We start from the raw sequence: 9,581 nt of genomic DNA on the forward strand, positions 1-9,581 counted from the left end.
TTTCGCTACATATTACAATCACACAATTAATTTACTGGTATTAAATCTCATCTCTCGATTCTCGACTTAACCATTTATAAATTAACCTGCCTATTGAAACTAGACCTAAACATAAATTCTCATCTCTCGAATCTTGAATCAATATTGTCAAACTCATGCATAAAAGATAGGCCTAATCTAGTCATAGAGCATTAAATCAATCAATAGGAAATTAATCTAGCATTGATAATCAACAACAATAATTTACCCCTTCATATTATTTATTAGATCCCCATAAACCCTAGAAATTAAACTACTCACACATATTAAAAACTAAACTAATCAAAGTAATAAAATAAATCATGATGAAAGGAATAAAATAAACAACTAAGATTAAGGGAAGAAGAATCGTTACCAAAATAAATATGGAATTAAAGGAAGAATTAAGAACAAAGGTTTAAGAGAAAAGAAATCTAAGAGAATAATTAAGAGAGTAAAGAAAAGTGAAAAAGAGAGAAGAAGAGATCCTAAAATCGTATTACGGAGGAGTATTTATACTCCGTACAAAAATCCTAAACTAAAACAAATTAAAACGACGTTAAGCGTCTCCTAAGAAATACACGCGCCCGATCGGGCGAGGCACCGCCCGATCGGGCGCGCCTTTTTGCCTCTAATACTAATCTCGCGCCCGGCCGAGCGCGTCATCGGGCGCCAGCCTTAGCTTCTCCCGCCCGGCCGGGCGCGCCTCCGGGCGCCAGCCTCTTTGGCCGGGCGGCTCATTTGGGCCACTATTTGGACTTCGATTAGGCTCCAATTCTTCGGGCCAATCTGGGTTTCCTCTTTGGGTCTTGAATATTCGGTCCAATTGCCCTGGTATCACCTATACTGAGCCCTTAATCACCGGTTCGATGGCTCTAACCGGCCCTGGGCTATAAACTCTGGTCGTGCTTCTCCAATGCTCTTGATTGCTCCAAAATATTTTGGGAAAATACTCCAAAAGCATAACTTCCTGCAAAAGTCAACCAAATCTACGAAAACACTAGAAAACACCAATTAGTAATAAAAGTGGCTCTAAAGAGCCAAAAACACTACTAATTATGACCAAGGGACGGGGGTAAAATACTATATAAAATAGACACATCAGTCGACTAGTCGGTCAATCTTAGGCAAGGGAAAACTATCCTTCGGACATGCCTTGTTGAGATCGGTATAGTCCACGTACATCCTCTAGGTTCTATTCGGCTTTCTAACCAACAAAACATTGGCCACCCAGTCTGGATAGAAGCACTGCCGAATGAAACTAGCATTTAGCAGCTTCTTTACTTCAGCTGCGGGCGCCTGATTCCTTTCCTTCCCGTGATTCCGCTTTTTCAGTTGGACGGGCTTAACAAGTGGGTTAACAGCAAGCTTGTGTACGACCAGGTTTGGGATGATGCCCGACATTTCTCTTACTTCAAACGCAAAAACATCCTTGAATTCTCTCAATAAACTGATTAAGTCATATCCAAGCAAACCCGCGGCTATAGTATCGACCTTGACTGTCCGTTCTGGTTGATCAGGGTCTAGCACTACATCTTGATGATTGACGGCCGGCTGGGATCTCAATTCTTCTGGCCGGCCAATGGTCATTAATTGCTATGCCTGGTCGACCATAGCCTACTTTCGCTTTTGGCCGACCTGGTATGCTTTGAGTAGGGGTTCTTCCCCTTTTGGCTCGGACGACTTTCCCTGTCCGCGGGTTGTTGGCTTCACAGCAAGCTGATTACATTCTTTTGCCATTTTCTAACTTACTTGAATCGAACCAATCTTTTCGTTCGACCTTTCAAACTTTAACAACATCAGATGGGGGATGATCACAGCTTTTGCAGCATTTAGGGAGGGACAACCGAGTATAACATTGTTGGCAGGCAACTCTTTTACCACCAAGAATCGGACAACCATGTCCCTTCCTTCTCCTTTTTTGCCAAAATCGGACGGGAAAACTAGGTGAATGATGCTTTCCCCAAATCCCACAAAGGGGTGAGTGATGTCTTTAAGAGCATCTTCTGGGAACTTCAGATTTTTCAGTGCGGCCAACCTGATAATATCGGAAGAGCTGCCCGTATCTATTAGGATCCAGCCGACTTTCAAATTGGTTTATCTTCATGATGAACACCATGGGATCGTTATGCAAGACTGTGACCTCCCCTCGGTCGGCCTAACTAACCGTTACCTCTAGGAAGGGTTCAACTTTGACCCCCTCGGTATGCATCACTTTGCCGAGCTTCTAAGCGTCCTGCTTGATACCCTTCATGGTAGGGCTTCCTGTAGCAAACCCGCCTGATATTACGGCAACTAAACCAAAATCAGTACTGCTTCCATCATTTTTTTCAGTTTTCTTTTTCTTTTTCTTCTCAGAGTTGTTGTATGTCCTAGTGTAAGGGAATTTTGACTTCAAAACATATGATTTCAGCATGCCCTTCTCGGCCAGCTTATCCAGTAATCGCTTTAAATTAATGCAATCATTCGTGTCATGTCTCACGTCCTTGTGGTAATGACAATACTTGTTCTTATTGCGATACTGAGCCGAGCCTCTCATCGGTTGGGGCATCTCGAACTCAAACTTATCCTTAATCTCCATCAAGATTGAGTAACAATCTTTGGTGAACTCATAATGTGGCTCATACGCCTTAACCTTCTTTGATTTTGGCTACTGATCATTCGCCACCCAGACTTCTTTCCAATTTTTTCCTTCCTTTTTCTTCCCGACCGAGCCTTGCTGAGAAGATGGCTTCTTTTCAGCTCCTTTGGCCGGCTGCTCTGCTTTGGTGAGCGAACAAAAATCAGTTGCCTCTATATAGGCCTTGGCTTCCCGCAGAACACCTGCGTATGTCCAAACCTTTTTCTAACCAAATCAAACTTAAAACCATTGTGCCTTAATCCCCGGAGAAATTTAGAGTACGCCATTTCATCCGGAAGATTCTGAATCTGGGCTTTTTCTTAGTTAAACCTCTGGACGTACGAACACAACCCCTCATTTTTTCCTTTGACAATTGTAGCCAAGTTAAGACTGGTCTTTCTTGGGGGAATGTTGTATGAAAAGTTTCCAACAAACAGCATACTTACAGTAGTGAAGCAATTTATGCACCCGCCCGGCATGCTGTTAAACCAGTCTTGTGCCACGCCCTTAAGGGTGGTCGGGAAGCACCTACACCAAGTGGAATCATCAACACATTGCAGGTACATCAAATTTTAATACGATGTGACGTTATCTTTTGGGTTGCCTGAACCATCATAGGCACCCACGAATACACTCTTCACCTTTGCAGGCTGAGGAGAGCTAAGGATCTCTTGAGAGAACGGAGGCAGCTTGTCTTCGAGATTAAGCAGACGCATTTGCTAATCAATGGGCTGGGGCTGTCTGTCCGGTCTGCCCAGTTAAAGAATCTGGTCGAACGGCTGGGCAAATTGTCCATATTATCCGAGGACATTAAGATTGTGTGGCGGAAAAGCATTAAAATTCCGAGGAATCTGATATTGAACTGGTTGAATTGGTTGAACATGAATGGGAGTTAGAGTACGGGCAGTTTGGCTCCTGCTGGTCCAAGTCGAGCTGGTATGTTGGGAAAGAGAGTGGTTAGAGAATTCATCCAGCATTGTGGGAGTAGAGGTCGTGTCCGACTGGGCAGCCCGCTCCCGTCGCTTGCGCCGGATGTACTCCCTAGCATCCCTCCAGCGTCGAGACGGCTAAGGATCCTCCCTTCGAGGCTGTCTGGTCTACCCCCCAGCCGACTAGATTCTCTCAAGGAGCCTTGACAGATTCGTTCGTGGCACCCTAGGAGACCTGCCATGCGGCCGACGAAAGGGAGTATTCCCAGCATCTTCAGCATTAGTTGCCTTGCTCTGATTTCTTCTCTAAGAGCCATCCTCCACCCTTCTGGTCGGTTGTGTAGAGGTGGACGACCTCTTCTCTTCCAACTCCTTTCGAGAAGCTTGTTCAGAGCGACCTTAAGGGAGGCAGCAGTAACTAGTAGATCCTCGACCTCATGAAATGTGGCGATCAGAGGATCATTAGAATTGTGTCCTCTACATGGTCGTCCTGGCCAGGGCCAGGGCCTGCATTAGGTGTCCGATCGTCTATTGTCATTACGGACGAGTATCCCCACGGACGACATCAAATGTTTTGGGGTTTTTTTGGAATCCCTCGGGACATAGGTCACGTACTTCCGGCAACGAGACTTGACACCTGCAAAACAACAAATATTCCGTCACGGAAATATTCGCCTCCGACGGTTAAGTGAATAGCGTCATTTATGGCGCTTAATAAAATAAGATTTAGGTCCTTTTTCTATATTTTCTTTCTTTATTTTCCTATAATTTTCTTAGTTTTCTTGTTTTTCCATTTTAATAACTCATTTTGAGTTTCGATTAGCTTTTGTGAGTTTTTCATGATTTTAGTCCTTAATTCATAGTTTTAGTTTTATTTCTTTTATTTTCTATTATACTTTATTTATTTCTATTTTATTTATTTTATTTTATTTGTCTTGATTTATCCTCTCGGGTTTTCTTGTATGTAGGTGTGGTTTGGATCGAGGTATGTGCCTTAATTTGAAGTAATGTTTGAAGCTTTGGGTCCCAATCAAGCAAACAACTACACAAGTCAACCCAAGCTTCTTTCCCTATTTCCCTGAATCAGGAACAACAACAACAACTCCTAGCAGCCCCCGCCACTAGTAGAAAAAGTGTTATTTGTAACTGGCGAAATTGACTTTTTGTAACTGGCATTGTGGTTGCGAATGCCACCGTTACAACTAGTGAAAATTATTCGTAACCGGCTAATGTTAGTTACAAATAATGTATTATTCGTAACTGGCATAACCCAACGCCAGTTACAAAAAGTCTATTTTCCAAGTAAAAAATCTAACTATTTGTAACTGGCATTAAGTTACGTCATTTACAATTAGGGTATTATTTGTAACTGGCATAACCCAACGCCAGTTACAAAAGTCTATTTTCCAAGTAAGAAATCACACTATTTGTAACTGCATCAAGTTACGTCGGTTACAATAAGGATATTATTAGTAACTGGCAAATCATAACGCCGGTTACGAATATATTTTTTTTTGAAAAAAAAAATAATACTATTAGTAACTAGCACTAGTTACGACAGTTACAAATAAATAATTTTTTTTAAAAAAAAATATTTGATTCAAATACAAAAATGGTAGTATATCCTACCAAACGACCCATCGTCAAATAGGCTATAACCTGTTACAATTCAACCAACAAAACACGTACTACGAATACTTCCATGTAACTTAAATTCACCCACGATATACAATACAAACACTCTAAATAGTTCCACACAACTCGAATTATTCATCCACAACCATACAATACAAAAAAATTAATTATACTTTAATTTCCAAAAAACAATTAAAACTTGAATTAAAAAAGCATTGATTTATAATTTAGAAATGTAATAACAATAACCAATAGGCTAAATAAAATTAAAGTAGATATATAAAAATGTGTTAATTTTTTATTAATTAAGCTAAATGTGATTAATCATAACATCGATTAATAAGATAACTAGTCTTTCAACAAAAAATTAAGCCTAAAAAACTTAGGCCATTGTTCTCGAATCTCATCCAATTCTACATCGTTGTAGGCTGCAAGTCTTGCCAAATACTCCTGGAAAAAAAAAATTATACTTTATAAAAATAAATTTCAACCAAAACTCGTAATATATCTCATCACTAACCTCTTTCAAATTACCCTTGCAATCGCTATGGAAAGATAGTATCTCATACATATATCTCATCACATAATAAGCACATTCGGTACGGTACCACCACATTGTTGAGCACACTAATTCAAATGAACATATATAGTACAATTATTTAATATATTAAATAATACTTTCATTACTAATAGAACGAAAAAGCAAGAATTATACGCTTGCCTCCATTCTTATGTGTAGTAATTGTGGCTTACTCATTTTGAAAGCATGTCCTTTGAGGTGTGACCTATATACATTGTAAGGTCTAAAAAAATCATAAAAAGCATTAGATTAGATGAATGAAAAATAACTTTTAATCACATGCATGAGTACGTAGTACTAGGAATGAAAAATTCCAATAGCATCTTATCAAGCATATATTTCTGGTATGAGCAATATGCCCTCTTAAAAATTCCCTGAAATCTCCAACCTTGGTCCCTCTCATTATGGTTTTAGACAGGAAGAGCATACAGTAATAAACACACACAAGTTAAGAGCATATATTTCTTCTCAGAATTATTATTAGACACTAAAGTGCAGGAGTACAACCATAAGGAGCTAACATCCGATACGACAAATAACAGATTTCGATCTAAAACCTCCATAAAATGCCAAATCCAAACCTATGGACGTTTAATTAAATTGAAGGACAAAGGACTTTAACAACTTAATTAACACATTTTCGGATTGAAAACAGATCCAAACCTAATGACCTAATGATTGGCTACTGTTTAATGATGAAAACAGATTACAAACCATAGAAATCAGATCAGTAAGTTCAAGTAGAATCATTCAACAAAATACCTTTCATCTATACAGAAAAATCAAACAGCTATTTTATTTTATATTAACTCACAAATAAAATATTTACATTCAAGTTGGAGATTCAACCACAATCTAAATTCCAAAAGATTTAAGATCAATTCAATGCTTCAACTCTTATATTTCTGTAAGAAATTTTCTCCTCGCTTTTCAATGTTACCACCCAAAAAAAAAAGGTGAATGCAAACTCAAAGAATAATTTTGAATAGTCATTAGGTTCATATCTTAAAACCTCACTTTTACTAAATTTAGTCCTCCAAATTTTACATAATCACCTCAAACATTAAGAAGCACATATATCTCACACAAATAATCCCTCATTGAAGTGACGACAGAAACAAATGAGCTTGCACTCTCCAGTTGTCAGCAGTTTAACACATAATCTTGCTATACATGAGGACTGACCAACAGTAAACATTAAGAAGCATTGACTTCCTTTTTATTTTTAGATTTTCCCTTCTCATACTATTTCCATGAAACAGCAAAAAATCTAGCAAGTAAATTAAAGTAATCTACTAAATAGTGCACATGCACTTAAGGCCGTGCACTTTGTCCACTGCACTTTATGTAACTGCCTAAGACATTAGGAAACAGGTGCCTCTTCCATTCATTTTCAGTTCTGCATAATAACATATATTTATGGACAAACTTATGCATTAACACATAGGCCAGTCAAGTTTTCAAGAATGGAGAGATTACAATTTATTACAGATAATCAGGGTAATTTAACTCAAGTCTCTAATCAATGTGGCTTTTTGTTTAGGGACGGAAGTAATTATATGTTTGTTTCTTTCCAGATGATGAAAAAAGCAAAATTGAATAATTCAAGATCAGATTTTCTATTTGTGATACACTTCAAAACTTCATAAAGTAACTTTCTAGTGAATTCTCCCCATAGCCACACCCTAGAAATAATCTCACAAGTCACAACAATTATCAAGAAAACTACCTCACTTGCAGCAGCCTTGAAACAGACATATATAACAAATGCCTCTACGCCTTCAGAAAATGCTGGTTTACTACCACCAATATTTCGTATTGCTTCATGAACTTAATCAAGACAACTTAAAAATCACATAATTTTCTAACTTTAACAGTAATAGCAAACATAACAATAATATATTGCTGATAATCACCTGAGATGATGCATTTTTTAGGACTAACTGGACATGCGACCTTATTGCATTTAATGCTCGTGACTGTAATCAACATAAAAGAGAAGAAAATTTGAAACCTGAGCTTAATCTTGATAAAAGAATTGCATTCTTAGTATCGTACACAAAAAGTATGAGTCATTACTACCTGGCTGGAGCTGTCGGAATTTGACCAAGTACACACTAGACTCTGCATATTGGGGATTGCTCTCAACGTACCTAAAATTCAGAATTCAAGCATAAAAATTTGATAAACTACAACATCCAAAAAACAGCAGCAAAGACCAGTAAGAAAAATACAGCACTCTTAGAAACAGAGGCCTCACATAGTTATGGGAGAGGCCTCTGTTTCAGCTCTGAAATCAGTTCTGAATTTCAGCTCTGAAATCAGTTCTGAATTTCAGCTCTCATTCCCTTTCCCCTTTATTAACCTTTTTGGGCTTTACTTAATCAAATATTATGGTATTGATGTTAAAGTGTGATAGTCTAAAACAGTGGCGTCGAAAGCAATATATCCTACTTTGTCGATAAATGTCAACATTTCTAGCTCTCAAAATCAGTTCTGATAAATGTCTGAGTTATGTCTCACTATACTCTACCATATGCTCATTATCTTATTGGATATTTTATCTCACTATACTATACAAAGTAGTGTTTCAAACTTTGATTGCAGGCTTGGCCTTTATATTCTGTCAAGAACGAACAACAAAGCAAAAGGATGTAATTCAGCCACTTAATACACAAATTAGCATGACTATTAGACCGAGATAAAGTAACAAGCAGCTACAATTACAACACAACAACAACATCAGCTTGATGTACTCGGCTAGTTCAACATTGAAGCAATAACAATAACAATAACTTGCCAATAATAGCGTTCAACACAACAACAACCACAGCAGCGTTCAACATAGAAGCAATAACAACAACAAAAACAGCAGCATTCTCAATGTGACGGTTATTTCAATTAACTTGCACACACAAATTTACACACGCATCAAAGAGAAAAACAGCAGCTTGACATACTCGGCCAGTGTATCCCCCAATTACAACCTTTATCTATTAAACCTCAATCAAAATAAAATCACACCAGAAGACATAAATCCTTCCTTAAAACTAATATCAAATCAAATAAAGCTTGGGAAAATTGGGATACAAAGCATGGATCAGAGAACACAGCAACATCGTACCAGCACCAAAAATTCACCAAAACCTAATTTTGATTATATTTGTTCGAAATTATTCATCAAAACCTAATTTTCTTGGTTTTTAATAATCCAACTTCATTAAAAATTAATCAAGTAATTGAAAACAACAACATCGATTCGAATTTACATGTAAACCCACTAATTCGAAAGTACAAGAACCCTAATTCAAAAGGAACACATACCTCAAAACCTTGATAAAAATCCACTAAAGCTGATCCCAAATTCGAACAAACCAAAACAACAATGAATGGAGTGTGATGCAGCGAAGGAGAGGGAGGAGTGGTGAAGGAGAAAGTGGAGCAGTGAAGGAGGAGCAATTCGTTATTGGAGCGAAAGTATGAGTCGTTTTTTTGCTTTATGCGAATTTAACATTCATTAGATTCTTAATTTTTTTTAAAAAAACCTTTAATCAAAATTTTAATGAAAATAAAATAAAATAAAATTAATAGAAAGTAGAAAACTAGAAACTTAATATTTGTTGATAAAAAAAAAAAAAAAAAAATATTGTTAGACTTATTATTTATAACCAGCGTTTGTAAGCTAGTTACAAACTTTTTGGTCAAATTTACGTTGACTTATTATTTGTAACTGGCGTTTGTAAGCTAGTTACAAGTGTTTTGGTCAAATTTACTTTGACTTAATATTTGTAGCTGGCGT

The 9,581-nt window shown here is 37.5% G+C and overlaps 1 long non-coding RNA gene across 5 annotated transcripts; it reads right to left on the reverse strand.

The window, feature by feature from the left end:
• Positions 1-5,441: 5,441 nt before the first annotated feature.
• Positions 5,442-9,321, reverse strand: LOC145555922 (uncharacterized). 5 transcript variants are annotated; one of them, XR_014091625.1, is made up of 4 exons: positions 9,107-9,321; positions 7,865-7,935; positions 7,699-7,761; positions 5,442-5,652 (listed from the first exon to the last, which is right to left on the reverse strand). It is a non-coding gene; the product is annotated as an uncharacterized LOC145555922 (long non-coding RNA). The 5 variants fall into 5 exon arrangements; XR_014091623.1 differs by having other exon boundaries at positions 5,442-6,005; XR_014091624.1 differs by having other exon boundaries at positions 7,512-7,761.
• Between the last annotated feature and the right edge of the window lie 260 nt (positions 9,322-9,581).

This window comes from Chenopodium album, chromosome 8 (assembly GCF_948465745.1).
Source record: "Chenopodium album chromosome 8, dcCheAlbu1.1, whole genome shotgun sequence".
Classification (NCBI taxonomy): Eukaryota; Viridiplantae; Streptophyta; class Magnoliopsida; order Caryophyllales; family Amaranthaceae; genus Chenopodium; species Chenopodium album.